The sequence below is a fragment of the Ixodes scapularis genome, unplaced genomic scaffold, assembly GCF_016920785.2.
Source record: "Ixodes scapularis isolate PalLabHiFi unplaced genomic scaffold, ASM1692078v2 PGA_scaffold1__304_contigs__length_218370807, whole genome shotgun sequence".
Classification (NCBI taxonomy): domain Eukaryota; kingdom Metazoa; phylum Arthropoda; class Arachnida; order Ixodida; family Ixodidae; genus Ixodes; species Ixodes scapularis.
This window is the reverse complement of record NW_024609846.1, coordinates 130,269,189-130,286,534: the sequence shown is the minus strand read 5'-3', so window position 1 is coordinate 130,286,534 and position 17,346 is coordinate 130,269,189. Positions and strand designations below refer to the sequence as shown.

At 44.1% G+C, this 17,346-nt stretch overlaps 1 non-coding gene across 1 annotated transcript in view; it reads left to right on the top strand.

Moving 5' to 3' along the window:
• The window catches only part of LOC115322706, a gene marked incomplete at its 5' end in the record, with an annotated part of 77,939 nt that extends 60,967 nt beyond the window's left edge, over nucleotides 1-16,972 (top strand). Inside the window, 5 exons of the transcript XR_006077738.1 lie at nucleotides 104-178; nucleotides 1,309-1,390; nucleotides 5,432-5,508; nucleotides 14,324-14,401; nucleotides 16,771-16,972. This is a non-coding gene — a transcript (uncharacterized LOC115322706). The remainder of the gene's footprint in view (nucleotides 1-103; nucleotides 179-1,308; nucleotides 1,391-5,431; nucleotides 5,509-14,323; nucleotides 14,402-16,770) is intronic.
• Nucleotides 16,973-17,346: the final 374 nt, after the last annotated feature.

Here is a 17,346-nt window from a genome sequence, read left to right as displayed (position 1 = left end):
TAATGACGACAACGAAAGTAATGAAGAGAAAAAATAGTAACAGGAGCATGACCGAACCGCCACCTTATGTTCTCCGAGATAATTTCGTCCTTTACCTCTCCAGAAATTTGCGGCTCCTATGTGCTCAATGTACTGCAGCGGAAGATTCAAACCGATGCAAGATGGGACACCCTGCGTGGTAAGTCTGCTCTTGGGTCACCGTAATTAATTATCGAACGTAATTACCGGTTATGAAGCTCTCTTTTGATTTATTTGTCACTTTGACGGCGACCATTTCATCATCACAGTCAAGTTTTCTGGCTTTTATGTGGATATGTATGTTGGGAAGTGGCATTTTATCGAATTAGTTTTAGTAAGCTTAAATTGCTGTCCCTGCAAATCTCGACCTGGTACTCTGCTGAGGAGAAAGTTGACAAGACACCATCGTATGTTTTTTTATGTTCCCCTCTTGTATTTATGTCTACGAAGCAGATAGAGGTAAAACATTGCAAAAGCACAAATAAAGCAAACAAAAGCGTAAAAAAGAAAGAAACTTGCAGGAATGTTTGACGTCACGTGGCACCTATCGAGCTCCGTGCGTCTCATTATCGCTTGGCAGCCAATGAGGTTTTGGCATTGGCTGATCAGAACGCCGATCAACCGGTCACAAAGCAGGAATCATTAACGTCATAAGCCACGCCCCGAGTTTCTTGAGCTGTCGGTGACTGTACACTGTCAAGTACTTTGTCTGAGCAAGCATTGGCTCAAAAACAAAGCACAATCCAAACATACACGCTGCAACTACTAAGAGCTCCTATAGATGGAGTGGCAGTATACTAAGTGCGCTCCACCGAGTAGCTGCTGCGCAAATTACAGGAGTCTGCCATATCGGATCCAGCCCCGTACCCAAGAGTTGAGAATCGCCAATGTTGTTCAATGGACGTCTGAAAAAGGTTAATTTAAGATTAACTATACAAGCGTCGAACCGATCAATAAAAACAGGGGGAATACTGGGAGCCTTTACATTATATTTTTTTCGCATCGCGTGATCATTTGTCGGGTATTGTGCGCACGCTGGAATGGGTTGTCTTAAAGGCTGACGAGAGCCGGAAAGGAGGAAACTCTTTCTCGGATCCTCCTTTCCATTCGAGAAAGAGGGAGACCATCCTCCTTTTTGTGAGTAGCAGCTCAGAGACCCGCTCCTGTGGGGAAAAGAGGGGAGAAGAGGGCGAGAGGGAGTGGGGAGAAGGAAACTGGGAACCGATTTTCTGCCCATCAGAAGGCGAATCTGTAGGTCGGCCTTTAAGTTCATTTTAATATCTTTTGCAGCTCGAGCGTTCGTTTGATTTTTGGTGGAAATCTAGAGTAAAGCGGCTGGGCGTATGCAGATTAGGAACGTGCATTGAGAAAGGTAAGGGACCAAGGTCTCCGTATTATTTTGAGAGACTGAATGCCATTTTGCGAATCGGAGAGAATGTTAGCAGATTTGGTAGAAGTTAGTGAAGAACGACATTAATTTATGACTGATTGATTTATTAATTTCAGTTATGCTCGCTGACGATAATCGAAAACCATTACTTCTTGACAGAGGTCGCTGCCGAGTTTCGCTTTATAATTGTTTGTTCATAACGAAAGTAAACCTAAGCGTTCAACTCTTAAATTCTGTGGATGAACTTTTGGTTTACGTCTTATTCTCCAATTATATTTGCGGTGCCCTTTAACTGAATCCTGATGACGATCATTAGGAAGTTTTAGAATAACGCACGGAATTTTAGCGCTTGCATTCCACTACGCAAGAGTGTTTTGGTATCCTATCTTCGCCGCGACGCAAAAGCCCAATCATCTAGAACTTGCAACGCCACGACGCCGCCAAGATACAGTCACAATTTTTATTTCACACAAAATGCTCGCTGTTTCTTAAAAAAAAAAAAACTTTTTTATTTATTTTTTTATTTAGAGTAAGATTTTAGATTGGATCAAAATGAGAATGCGACGGGTGCGGTCGATCGGTCGCGTACGTTTGCGTCGCCTCGGCAAGATACTTTCGTGTATATTACTGACCTTCGCACACCGTATACCTCGCCGAAAAATTTTCGCGCGTCGCAAGCATCAATTTCTGAAGGTTTCCAGCTGAACGTAGAAGTAAAAACCGAAGAGTGGAGTAAAAATCACTCCTTGGTTTTTACTTCTACGTTCAGCTGGAAACCTTCAGAAATCATGTCATACCAACCGGCTCAGCTCCAGGCAAGCATCAACTTGCCGGCAATCGTTACCCGCTTTACAGGTCTTCCAAACCGAGTGCAATGTCGTCCTACGTTGAAAATCGTAGTCGCGACGCCGGCGTCGCGCTGAAGACGCCGCCATAGCGGTCGCTGCCACCGCAGCCTCGGGGCCGCGGTCCTGGGAGCCACCCTTTTTTAACTGAGCTCGTCTTGGCTTTAGCCAACGTTTCATCACGAATCCTCCTTAGAGGAGCGCAAAGACTCTTTGCGTACGCACGCAAACTCTGAAAAATAGTGTACGCTAAAATAGCGCACGCAACGCGCAAACTGCACTTAGCGTTCGGCGCATATGCGCACTGGCGATGGCGCTATTCTTGTTATACGCAATATCTTGGCGTATTCTATTCTAAAACTCCCTATTATTGTAAACCCAGGCAAAGTTAGTCAACATTTTGTTTTCCAAAAATATTGAAAAGAATTCAACTGGGGTTCCTGAGAAGCCCGAAAGCGCTGTGCATGGGAGCTTTCTTTTAAATAAGTGCAGCTTATTTAATCGTCAAGCGAAAACATTTTTTTTTATAGAAACATAAAACAAGAAGCCGTGAATTTTGTCTTTATTTACCTCCTCTGTCAAATTAACAAACACGCTCGTTTGTTCACTTCAAACCCCCGTTAAATTCTTCATTAGACACAGTGTGGTTTGAGATCAGCATTTGTTCGCTGCATCGTATACCGGTGTGCGGTCGTGTTAACACTCTTGCGAGCTTTTCTAGAAGCTCGGGCCAACAGTTTTGCCAGCCTATATATATTTGACACACACGCTGCACGCGTTAAAGACACAAGGCTAGCAGTCGTACTGCACTGGCCAAATTTTTCATCCACTGTGGTAACAACACCGCCATATTCTAGCGCACTAAACTCGTTGTCTAAACATCGAACGACTACTTCGTTCGCAAAAATCAGAGTGCTGGAGTAGAAAACCTTTATGCTGATGTGCGGTGATCGTGCAATCAATCACTACGGCGTGACTCATATCAGGGACAACAGCTCAACAGCAGTACTGTTTGGTCATTGAACCAGTATAGCGAATCTCAATGATAGATAGATCCGCCGTCGATGAACAAACTTTCGCAACTAGGAATGACTCGAACCGGTCGAGGCTGGAGTTTGACCAGGTTCTCCTAAAATTCAACATGTGCGTATATGTAAAAAAAAAAAAAGGAATGTTTTTAGAGGGTTTTAGCAGCGAGCACGTGACATCGATTTCCACGTCAAATTGATCGGGGTAACTGCATTGGTGTATATGTCTCATGACGCCAGGTCACGTGACATCAATTGGCCAGGCAACTTTAGTGGGAGAACTGACTTAGTGTATAGCTCACGTGATGTCAGTTTCCCTGCTACATTTAGCTGGAAATGTACGGACGAACGGGCGGATAGAGTTTGGGGATGTGGGGGAAGGGGGCCGGGGGGGGGGGGGGGGGGGGGAGGAATCCCGGAAAAAAGTTTACCGCAAAACTGGCGGGTGCGCAGAAAAGCTCACCGGCCTTCGAGCGGACGCGGACAAAAGCTCACCGAACATTTTATCTTCTCATACCTAGACTGTCGGATCGTGCGTCCCATAATTAGAATTAGAACTGAATTTGTACTCCCTGAACTCGTACCATCAGGACTTGACTACATCCGAGACCATGGTCCTGATGACATGGCCGACCTACTCACGTATTTCGATGCGACTTACGAAAGCGGAATCTTTCGCACCTTCCGACAGCGGAAGGAGCTGAGCAGCTGACAAGGACCGAGCGCAGCCGACGCCCTGAGTTCCCTCTGGAGCTCTGGAATGTGATGGATGCTACTCTTCAAGGCAAGGGCCGCACCAACAACGCCTGCGAGGGGTCAATGCATCCAAGCACCTCGTTGGACATTGCCATCCCAGTGTTTTGACTCGAATTCCTCCAGCAAGACCAAGCAGTGGCCGTTGAAGTTGCTGCAAGTCTGTCGAGCAGAGCCACCCGCCAAGAAGACAAGGAAAGAGACAAGCCGCCTGCAGAACAGACTACGAAACCTCTGCAAAGAGTATCTGCAGCATAAACACCTTTTTGTACGTCTTGAAACAGTGGCTGACTGCATTCGCTTTTGAGGCAAATTGAGAATAGCTCTGTGAAATGGAAGCTGCCGATAATGAATTCTTTAATCTTTACGTTTATCCAATGTTCTGATTTTATACTTGCGGCGTGAATTATGGGAAAAAAGTGGGTGATAGCTCATTTGAGAGCGATATGCTTATAAGAATTCAAAAATATTAAAAATAAAAAAAAATTTAATAGTCTTACTAATTTTAATTTGGGACGCACGATCCGACAGTCAATGATAAGATAAAATTTTCGGTAAGCTTTTCTCCGCATCCGCTCTAAGTCCGGTGAGCGTTTCTCCACACCTGCCGATTTTGCGGTGAGCTTTTCTCCGGTGAGCCTTTCTCCGGTGAGAATTTCCTTCGGTGAGTTTTTCTCCGCCGCCCGAGGGGAGGCGGGGGAGGAGCGGTGGGGGGCAGGTTCCGTTTCAAAATAAAAACGTATGCTCTGTGGAACATCACAAACACAAACATAAAAAGGTCCGCTTCCAATGATACATTTTGACTTTAGTACTGAACATGAGCCAGCATATGTATGCAGTCGCCTCACTTATCTTCAACCAGTTTCGCCACTCTCGACTGCATGTCGACCCACAGACGCTCCGAGCGTCATTATGACTAAGAATAATTTCAGCTCTTTTTCGCTGACATGATTTTTGTCATTCCTTTAGTTTCCACAATATTTCAGCTGACGTTAAAAAATATATTAACGCTAGAAAGGCAGGCGAGTTGTGAGGAGTGGTATTTTACCTTCTTTTTTGAGTTTCGTGTATTCTAGCCTTTTTTTTTTTTTTTCTTAATTTCAAGGCGTTTTATTTATTTTTTTTTTTCGCGGAAAAAGGGGGGGGGGGGGGGTTTACAGATTCGGTGATTTCTTTGCGCCAAGCTTGGGTCTCTCTCATTCAAGGACAGCCTCAATTCGATATATTTCGGTTTTCCCGTACTTTGTTTAAACCAGCACGGAGATTAATTTTGGAGGTTCATCAGCAACTACAAAATATTAAAAAAAATCACAGTATCATACATAGAGCGTCACTGTATGTATTTTCTTTGTATTCTCTAACGGCTCGTTTCTTTTTGCCTTACAAATACGTGTTAGGTCCATCGGTGCCTGTCGCTCATCGCGGGTTCCATCGCGGCTGCGTAGCCCACAACGTCCACGTCGAAACAGGAAAGGTATGTATGTTTATCCTTGGAGAGGTTAATATATATATATATATATATATATATATATGGGTGATTTCATCTCAAATCGTGCAGGCAAAAAGGGTCGAATTTTTAATTTCGCCGGAAAAAATATATGTTATGTCAATATATGTTGAGACGTTGCCTCCTCTTTTACTACCTTCTGTTGTGTTCTCTTCCTGCCCCAGTCTCAGGTTTACAATCATGTTCATGTTATGGCGTCGTCTCTAAAAACGCAGTAGCCACAAGCTGCAAGTTCGTCGGATTTTTCGTTCTCGACTTACGAATTTTAAAAGAGGCCGCGGCGGAAAGCAGTGTTTTCCACATCCGTCGTGGGTCGGATGTTTCGCTCGATCTTCCGGCATGGATTTTGAGTCCACATTTTATTCACTTTTTTCAAGCATTCTGTGAGCACATTTGAAAGATTTTAATATCATGAAATAATTTTAGGCGTTTTGCTTTTTTTCTGTAAAAATGTCAAAAACGCCCCCTCGGTTAATTGTTGACGAACTGTGATAATTAAATCGGCTCTGGACCGTGGATCTTAGACTGACTGCATCTTTCTGGACTTTGCAAAGGCTTTCGATAAGGTAACACATAAACTACTACTATACAAGCTTAGCCTACTCAGTATTCATCCATATATCTTATCTTGGTTAGAGTGTTTCCTCACTAACAGATCGCAATTTGTAACTGTCAATAACAAAAACTCGTCATCGTCCCTCGTTAAGTCCGGTGTACCACAGGGTTCTGTCCTAGGCCCCCTCTTATTCTTAGTATATATAAATGACCTACCTACTAGCATTTCCTCCTCCATAAGCGTATTTGCGGATGATTGCGTTGTTTACCGTGAAATTACTAATGACTCTGACGTACACATAATTCAATCTGATTTAAATGCAATTTCTGCCTGGTGTGATGCTTGGCACATGAAACTAAACACTATGAAGTGTAAGACAATGAGGATTTCTCGCAAAGCAGCACTCTGTCCTAACTACTTCCTATCAAATAACATCCTTGAAAACGTATCAACTTACAAATATCTAGGTGTTCATATCTCTCCTGACCTATCATGGAAAACTCACACCGAATATATCGTTAATAACAGTAACCGCATGCTTGGATATTTAAGACGTAACTTTTCTCTAGCTCCATCATCATTAAAATTACTACTTTATAAAACACTGGTGCGACCAAAACTTGAATATGCATGCTCGGTCTGGGATCCCGGTACAGAAAGCCTCATATCAGCGCTTGAAGCCATCCAAAACCGGTCAGCACGTTTTATATTACCAAACTACCATCGTACATCAAGCGTCACATCCATGAAAGCTAGTCTCTCACTGCCCCCTCTTTCCCCTCGTCGCACTATCTCCCGTCTCTGTTTATTCCATAAAATTTACTATGCCAATTCACTCTTGAAAGAACAACTAATCAGTGCTCCCATCTACGTATTTTCTCGCCTCGATCACTGCTGCAAAGTTGGTATACCTACTTCCATTTCAAATTCTTTTTTCAAATCTTTCATCCCAAAAACATCTCGTGATTGGAACGGCCTTCCCTCACCCATTGCGTCCATTGGCGATTTTGTCCTCTTTAAAGAAGCTTTAACAAGTTACTATTCATGATCTGTGCCGGACTAACCATTTTCAGCGTTTTTTGTACTTCCGTTGCCCACCCCCTCTGTAATGCTTCGGCCCTGAGGGTATAATAAATAAATAAATAAATAAATAAATAAATAAATAAATAAATACTGGCGACCTACTTGGGTTACATCAATATTTTTTATGTCTACAGAGAGCCCGAAACACACTCTTTATATATATTATAAAATGTCACGGGCTGTATGAAATATCCTTTGCGGGAAGTTTACGTTAATGTTATGCAAAAACCAAAAAGTACCAAATTTGAAATCAATTTTCTCAAAATAACTATTTTTTTTATGTTTTTCTTATTTTTTTGTTAAAATGTAGATATAATAGTTGTCTATTTGAAAAGAAAGTCGAGAAAGTGTGTATTTTGTTTGTATGTTCTATATTTAAGCCTCAATATCGGAAAAAGACCTTGACGGCTAGTGACGGAGATTTGTCTCGCCTCCGGTCACGACGAGAGAAGAGGGGAAGGAGGAACTCCCCTCTCCTCCCGAGAATGCCTTTTGTGTGTCGCAGAAGTCGCTATTGTCCCCCTAGAAGATTAAAGAAGATTAACCCGTCACTCCAACTTCGTACAAAAGCAGCCGCTTCGGTGTCTGGAACGACTAGGCCATCCTCTCGACGTCAGCCTCGCCGTAGCTTTGCTCGTCCCGAGACGACCTACGTCACGACTGCGTTGGATGTCACGTGGTCTCCGCTGGGCCTTCCCGCCAGAGTGGGCCGTTTATAACGAAAAATACAGCCTACCAGGCTCAAAATACAAACGTGCGATTGTCATATACGGATATTTTGGATTATATTCAACCTATTTTTGAACACGACGGGAATATTTCAAATTTCGTTGAAGTATCCCTTTAAAGGGTTCTGCAATCCTATTTAAAGGGATTGTCCGGTCAAATTTTGTATTCGAGAAAATCATTGAATATCATTGTTATTGCCTCGAGAAGCATCGTACGTGCAATATCTGAATTTTATATGCCTCTCTGCGTGAGTAATTGAATTTATACTGCTCCAATCCCATTCTAGCGTAAGCGCTGCTTTCGCTGGCAACATTGAAACTCTGACGTCACAAAACACAAAGCGAGCAGGCGAGCATTTCTGTCTCGTCGTTTGCCTGCGAGTGAACGCCTCAGCGTGCTTCGTTTTTGTTGTTGTGCTCGACTTATTTCTTGGTTGGGTGAGATTTTTGTTGTGCGGTTGGGTGCCACAACCACCGGACAGCACATGTGAGCCAAGACATAACGTTCCACACTTTTCCGCGAGACGTGCAGTGACGAGCAAAGTGCATCGTCGCTGTGCGTAGGAACTGGGTTCCCGTCAAGATCGAGATCCCGCTTATGCAGCAATCACCTCACAGAAAAGAGCTACGAGCTGAGCTCTAAGCGGACAGAAGGCTCGTAAGCTGGGGTGCGATGCTGTGCCAACGATATTAAACTACGTTCATCCACTCCTCGCCCAAATCGGATCAATCAATTTGATTATGCAGCGAAACCGAAACTGTCACAGTTTCGATTTCCCTTTGACGGTTCTCCCGCTGGCCCTCTACAACGACTGTGAACAATATTTATTTTTGTTGAGGCCTGTCAGCCGGAGCGGTTGGCGCGTGTGTACAAGTTGGGGAAGGACGGAATGAGCTCAGGTGGACACAGAGTTTGAACAACAAACAATATATTTACTTGAAAACAAAAATATATATAAACATAAATTTCAAGGTTTGGCGCATCGACAAACAATACACAACAAAAAGAAAACCCCAAGGTTCCACAGGAACTTCACTAAGTATAAAATAGAAAGAAGCAATAAACAAAACGGTCGGCGCGCTACAGCGACACTACGGTTCAGAATACAAACAACAATGAAACAAAGGAACCAAGCCACGGACGGAGAGCAAATCGATATAAAACGTCCGCAAAAGCGAAGTCCGAAGTGTACGGACGGGTCTCACTGAAATCTGGTGTCGAAGTGGTGAACTGGCAGGAAGACTGCGGCGGTGACGATAAAGACTCAGAAGATATCGCGTCGCCGGGACGCCATTCCCGCCGACTTCACCCCGCAACCATGAACGTCTTGCCCCCTTGACGACCCAAAAAGCTCTGCACAAAAACCATCGGCTGATTCGGCTCCCCACGAAAACCGTCCCCCTCCACGGCGACGTATTTCGCGCCTTTGTCGGCGCCGAAGGCACCCCCGGGGGAAAGAAAAGGAGAAACAAACAAAACCGGGTTTCGTCTTCCCGTTTGTGGTCGCCGCAACGCAATTTGCCCACTGAAAAGGCAAATTGGCGAATGGGCACGGCGAGCAGCACAAAATCGCAAAGAAAAAGCTCCTGGGAGAGTCGGCCGGCGCCAGAGTTTGTGACAGAAACCAACAGCTAGGCCGTCTGGAAACAATGCCAGAACTTGTATTTAGCACGCTTGCAGCCCGATTCTCTTTGACCCGTGTGTGAAAATGGAGCGTGACTATACGATTAATTCACCAAGCTCGCCCAAGTCAAGTGACGACATGCATTTGAACGATTCGCCGTTTGCCTTCGAACCGCGGACATCGCCTCTGAGGGAACGTCCCGCAGCCTCATCACAGATCCAGCGGATCCGCCGACATGTGTACCCAGATACCTCTTCGTGTACCTAGGTGCAGCTTCAGAGGCGAAATCTGCATCCTTTGCCACCTTTGCTTTGCAAGCACCCCTAGTTCGATCGGTGGCCGTCGCAGTTGCACAGTTGTGTTTGCGCGAAACGCAGTGGCGTAGGCAGAGGGGGGGTTTGGGGGGTCCAAACCCCTCCCAAAATGCCAAAGCTACCCCCCCCCCCCCCCCCCCAAACTGGGCCCGCTCGCTCCCCTGCTCACGCAGTCGGTTTTGCACGAGGCACGGAGCAACGCGGGAGCACGGACCATCTCCAACTTGTATGCTTCCGGGAAAATTGCTTGTGGGGTAGGGAATGCTCAAATTAATAAAATATGCAATATTGCTTAATTCATGTTTATTCGATGGGATGCAAAACTTGATCTCAAATATAGAGAACGGATATTTCGAAACATTTGTGGGGTGAAGGATGGCAATTTCAACGCGAAATATGACAAACTATCCTCACTGAAATACACAGTTCAATCAACCCCCCCCCCCCCCAATGTGAACATAATAAAACGAACAGACGGTGATAATATAAAACAATGTCAGTGATGTAAGGAATAATAAATCAATTGTAAAAAAACAATCGCACTGTAAGCAACGGGTGGCGCTGCGCTCACGCACACGTTTTCTGATCAGAATTACGTGCTTTCGACTAGAAATTACCGCGAATAAAAAGGTAACTGTGACTAGTTATATTAGAATTCAATTTACAGGTCCTCTTTATCATCTCATTTATGCCAAGCGCCTACAGATTAAAATGAAGCCGCCTGGGCGTTCACGGGAAAAAAAAAATATCTCGGACGTCCTCCGCTTGAATTTTAATGTCGCGGTAAACATTCAAAAACGCTATACTTCGTTTCAGCTTAGGTACAGATGTAGCCGATGCTAGAAGTGCGAGCTCCGGGCTTTCAGCGTCTCTGCCGAGCACGCGCGCTCGTGCAATGCGAGCACTGTTCAGGGTTACATGTTCACGCCTGTAGCATCGGCTGCGTCTGGAATTAAGCTGAAACGAAGTACAGACCGAGCAGTCGCTCACTCGAAGTGAACGCTCTCAGGTATGTTTTCATCTTTCGTAGAGAAGAGAACGAGCGCTCAGTTTCCGCCGTTGTTAAGGGCAGAGTCGCTAGAATCTTAAGGAGACGATGGACGTTCTGAAATAGGGCCTCGGCCCCTCCGGACAGAGGGCGACCGCCTGTATACCGCAGACGTGACGGGCGCTTCACGTTTCTCCCTCTTGCATCGGACGCCTAAAATTTCCCTATTTTCGGCGAAGTTTCCCTCACTTTGCGAAAATCGTCGCTCACGGATGCGATGAAGTCTGTCTTGCTTTCTGCTTTATATGTCGAGGTGGCATCCGATGCAATTCGTTATTAGATTTATCTTTTCGTTGCACGGAACATTAGAAACTTGAAGAGACAAGCCTTCATATTCTCACTACGCACAGGCGCAAGGGTAGTCAAGTTCCTTTCCACGTTCGGCGTGTAGTTTGTTTGTGGTGCGTCAAGTCATTTCTCCGAGTGACGGAACGACGAGTTCGGACTGATGACTTCTCCTTACCCCGAGGATATGCTGCTGCTGCCTTTGGACCAGGCTGCAAGATGAAGCGGTCTAGCAAAGATAACGCTCTTTCCTTCGGCATCTGGTTCTGTAGCACGAATTTGTTAAACCTTTAATTGATGATAAACTTTGGTATTGTGATTGTTTAAAATTACCTTCGCCCTAAATAGGGGCCCCTGCTGTTAGTGCGTGGTCGGTTGCTCCTTATTTTCAGTGTTAAAAAAAAAATTTTTTTTGCTGCTTAATTTTTTTGTTTTTAAAACTATAGCTATCCTTGTCTTTTGTCTGGCCTTCACGCGTTGGTATTGCAGTGCTACTTCGAAAAGCGGAGGTAGTTGTGTGTTGTGAGGAAGCTTTTAAAGTTGGTGGGCCGCAATTACGACGACTGTAGAACAGTGAGCCACCCCGCCCGTATTCGTGTAAATGAAGCCTGCTCCGTTTTGAAAAATGACAATGCAGTGTGTACCGTTGCCCGTTTTATCTTAACAGCGCCTCCCTAATCTTTGCCTGAGCGTCCGTGTCGGCGAGCTCACCCTCCGTCATTTGGGGGGGGGGGGGGGGGGGGGGGGGGAGGGATGCCGTTGAACCCCTCCCGAAATAAAATCCTGGCTACGCCACTGGCGCCGAAACGGCATACGTTTGCTCGAAGCTTATGGCTGTTTGCGAGTAATATCCTGCTAAAAGGCGTGACTTTTTTTGCACATGCTTAGGAACTGCATTCAAAGAACCTTATTTCAGTAGGGTACACCCTAGAAGATTATATAATTCGAAACAAAATACAAGACATCCATCGATCAACGCTTATTACCCCGACCATCCGACAAAACTTTGCGTTCTGTGACGTCACGCAGCACCTACGGATGTCAGCCATTGACACTGGCGAAATTCGGGGTGCAGTTTCGTACATACGCTCATGAAAGGTTTAATTAATAACGGGAGATCATATATTTAAAATAAAAATAACGTTTGTCTACATGGAGGCTCCCTCGACACAACGAGCGCAAAAACTTAAGTACTTCCGGTTTCGACCGGACACTCCCTTTAAGCGTCTACCTTTTTTGCGGTTTCCACGTCTCTTGGGATTCGGGCAAGCCAGCGCGGGCACGGAGGGAGTAACTAAATATTACTGCGTCATATTTTAACAGGACGACGCGGAAACCTCCTCCACCGACGAGGGCGACCCGCGTTGCCGAAAGCGTGTGATATGTGACGTCTTTGGTCCTGGGCTTACTACTGGTCAGAGCCGCTAAAAGGCTTTTCTTTTAGTCGAGATACAAAATATAAGTGTCCCGAACCGTTTCAATTATGGATGAAAGTAGTTTTTGTTCAGTATTTTATATCAGAAAAGAAACAGATACAGTTTATAAAGTACGGAAACAAGAAAAGACCCGTCGACAAACCCGCCATCAAGCGGCGGAAAAAAACGGCGCAGACTAGAAAGGGCTAGTGGGATGAAGCGCAAACGAGCTGCGAGCGTAAAAAGGTCCCGGATGTACGGGGCGGCGCTGCGGTCATATACCGGCTCGAGGATCCGACCGGTTCCAAGCGTTCCGAAGGCTTTCGGCGCGGGCTTGGCTGGCGATTTGGCCATTTGGCGGTATGGCAGCGCGAAGTGGCTCCCGTTCTGAACTTGTCTTTACCCCGCGTTTGCTGTCGTTTGTGGCCAATGAAGTGTTATGCCGAATCAGTCTTTAATCGCGCACCAAAAGCAATGTCAGCCGACACCGCAAGGAACTTCTCATAAGGAGCGGAAAAGGACACACCAGCGTTTGTTTACCTAACTGGTGCACTTTAAGAGGCGATGCAAGTACATTTTTGTGGGCGCGGGTCCGGTTACGCAGGAATTCGTTTTTGTTTGTAAGACGAAGATAAAATAGTTATGGTTAGTGTCACGTGGCTAATAATACGATAATGTTCACGGGAATGGCGGAATAAATTCAGATGGTCACGCCATATTAAATTAAACGACGTGTAAATAAATGTGAAGATAAAAACTGTCTCGTATTTGTATTGTGAGTGACTAGTGAACCGCTCATTGCCAAATTTTCGTGACAAACGGATTGATGTGTGACGGCACAATATTGAACATAGTCACTTTTTATGGGATTGAAAAAAAAAGTTTTATGTTAAACTGATAAAATTTTCAAACACACTCAAAGTAAAAAAATAAATAAAGGTAGAGTTTTTATTTAGCATTGCTGCTTCACGTAATCACTTTAGGTGGTTTCATCTGAATTAAAATAACCTGAGGTGAACAAGAAACTCAATAAAAAAAATAAGCAGATTGAAAAAAAGTGACAGCAACCTTTATGACTAAAGTCCTATGCTATAATGTTCAACAAATGCATTACAGAGTCGTTTCGGGGAGTGGAGACGAACCTATATTTTTAATAAATCTCCCGACAAATATAGCGGGGAAACTGACTTGGTACAAAGATCCCGCGACGTCAATTTTCCCGCTAATTTAGTCGGAAAATTAATTGGTGCATAAGTCGCGTGACATCAATTTATCCGCTACATTAGCTGGAAAACTGAATTCATGTATAGGTCACGTGACGTCAGGTCATGTGACATCAATTTCCACGCCAAATTTAGCGGAGAATCTGAATTGATGCATGGATTACATGATGTCAAATTTATTATTTACCCCTAAATTTAGCGGAGAAATTTAATTCGTCTGTAGGTCTTGTGACGTCAGGTCACGGGGCATCAATTTCCCTCTAAGCTTAGCGGGGAAATTGAATTTGTGTTTAGGACACATGATGTCAATTTTCCCGTTAAATTTAGCGGAAAATGCGAGGACGGGCAAAATATTGGGAGGGGAGGGGGAGTATTTTATGCTTTAAAACAAAACTCAGTAACTCAGGGAATACATTGTATTGTGAGTTCCCTGAGTTCATGCTACTGCCTGGATGTGTACATATGTGTTCGTCTACGAAATCAACACGTACTTTTTGTATTGCAGCTCTCAGTGGCTGCATGTTGTCAGGTGGAATGTGCGAACTTTGTGTTCGAAAATCAAATGAACGGAACTTTGTGTCTGGTAAGCTCACATTGATTAGCGCGACAAAACCTTCAAATTGACGAAAATTATCATTATAAAATATTTTGCAAGCTCTAGAATTACGGCCCAGCTTTCTCGATGCCTTGTTTGAACAACCCCAAATTATACAATAAGAGAAGCTCCTAAACTGTCGTCATATTATTGATAACCTTACTTTTCCATGCAGTGTCGCGAATGGCGGTAGTCAGGAGGACCTCGAAGAAACGTAGGCTGTCAGTTTGAGATTTCATTGGAGGTCTCTATTTAATCTTTCCGATTATCAACTTCTGCTAACTTTTCGCTTTCTTTGAACCACGGTCATAATGCGGCGATTGTTCCCATTCGCTCACAACGTTGGCCGCCTCTCTTTGTCGATCGATTCTTTGATTTGTGTGCATGCGAGCAAGGCTGGTGTTAAGTTTAAATCAAATTTAATATTTATGAAAGAATATATCGTATTATTGTACAGTTTCTCGAATTAACAAATATATAGTCGACTTTCTCTAAAATCTCGGGTTTACAGCGTTATGTCCCTCTTTACTAAACAGCACTAATTTGCGAGTGTTTTAATTTTAAAAAAAAATGATTCGAGTCTTAAATTTTTTGTATACGAGTCCACTAATTTTCTAAAATAATTATAGGACTCGCGTGCCTGGAAGTTCGTTATGCTTCAGTAAAATTCAGCTTTTAATATTTCAGTTCAATCTAATTTTACCACTAACACGGCATTGAGGGCCCCCAGACGAAAAGCTGTCGTAGACAGCTTGAGAGTGTCTGAGTTCGTACAAGCAACAGCGTTTCAACTAGAAAGTATGATGACCCGTAGAGTGCTCAAATAATAGTTGGCATCATATATGTTTGTACAATACAGGTTTGACACTTTTGTCACTTATTGGAGGGGGCAAACAAACACGAAAAAAACGTTTCCGTATTTGCGACATAAACAACGTCCCAAGGCATATCACTCAATTCCTGGATAATACTAATAAAGAAAAAATCTGACCTTATTCCGCTTTGGTACGGAGCTCACGCTCATTGAGAAATATCAACGACATTAAATAGAAGCTTGCTTTGAGATCTACCCACTATCCTTCAATCATAGTCAATCAGCTCGGCGTTCCGTTGTCACCACGACCCCTGGCTATAGGAAGCAGACGAATTTGCGCTCCGCTAAGTATGGTGCGGGAGCATATAACTACTTATAACCAGTACCAATCCAACTCGGAGAGTTTCACGTGGCAAAGTGAGAGAATAAACAAAACAGTAGTGACTCGAATATACAGGGTATTTTATGTTTTGTTTAGGCTTTACAGAATTGTTGATGCGGACGATGCGGGCGAGTTATACGGTTAGGTGGACATAATATAGGGAATCGTAACGATGAATCGGAAAAAAGAATAGCCAAGATTTGTTAATTACTTTTTATTAGAAATTAGAAATTTGCTGAGCATAATCGAAAATCACTACATCAGACAATAATGGAAAAACTTGGAGCACGTGGAAAACACGGTGGCGCGCTGAAATTACAACTCGTGCAAGCGCAAATGTGCGAGAACACCGACAGCGTAGTGTTTCCGTCTCTTATCACCCGCGTTTTCGTACCACCAGCCTTGCGTCTATTGTGCGAGTGGTAACGTCTAGCGGCACCACCGAACTCCCCAGCGCTCACAGTCTCTCTAAAATTGAGCGATTTAGGGGTTTTCGTTGACGGTCAGCGAGTTTCTAATTGGAACCTTTCACTAATTAAAACGTTAATTAACAAATTTTAATAATTTGACTTACCGTGACGGTTAACCCCTTGTCTTATGTGCCCCCCGTACAACTCACCTGCACAAACCGCATAAGTGTGGCTTTCACGTTTTCTTTTTTTTCTTCAAACAAATATCTAAAGTTTAAAACAAACACCCTGTATATTTTTACAACATAGAGACAAAAAAATGCTAACTCTTGTTTACAAAATATCTCGTCTCTTCTTTCGCGTGAAAATGTTGAAATCAATATTTTATTCGCCATATTTATTTCATTGTTTTAGTATTTGTATTCTGCTTGTAGACTGGAACCCCGAGAATAAGTTAGCGTTTTTTCTATAGGAAGTATTCACTGGCGGCCATAGCTGTGTGCGCGACTGCTGAGCGCGTGCTGATGGCGAGCTTCAACAGTTCTTTTGTAACGTGCATTTCGCACCCTCAAGGTTGCCGGTCTTAGCAGCCTATTAATGTGGGCTCGTTCTGAGCATGCGCTCTAAACAGCACCCACAAATATGGCGCCCAGTGAATACTCCTTATAAGTGTTACGTGTTGATGTTATTTAAACCTGATAACACGTTTCGAATACCGAAATAAACTAATATTGCTTTAATTTGTTTTCAGCTACAGTACGATGCCTTCCGAACATTTTTAGGAAGATGGAAAAAAAGATACGTCATTGGCGAGTGCCATTCAGGAAGCTGTGTACTGGGGCGATACTCTCGCGTGATAGACGCACCCTGATCACAGTAATACCAAGGAGAAGCAAGAAAAAAAAAATGATTTTTTTGTATATTTTGAAGACACTCTCAACGCATTTCATTAAAATATCATCTGGGACATCACGATGCCTTGTGACGTTACGCCATATGACACCCTCATGTCACACTATCACGTGACGTCATAATGTAAAGTAATGGCCAACGTTAACATTAGATTAACTCAGTTATGGAACTGCTCATAGACGCTCCATGCACGAACAGTACCCCCCCTCATTCCCCACGACTCGCCTGGCGTCGCTCGGCGCGCCGCCGGACGGCTGCTTTGGTAACTGCAGTGTGGGATACGTACGTTTCAACGTTACTAGAACCCTCAGTTGGGGAAACTCACCGTCGAAACTGGGGCCGCTGGCGTCACCGACACCGAGCTATATACGACAACAGCGCCACTCTTTATCATTCGTCTGTACTGTGGTCACCT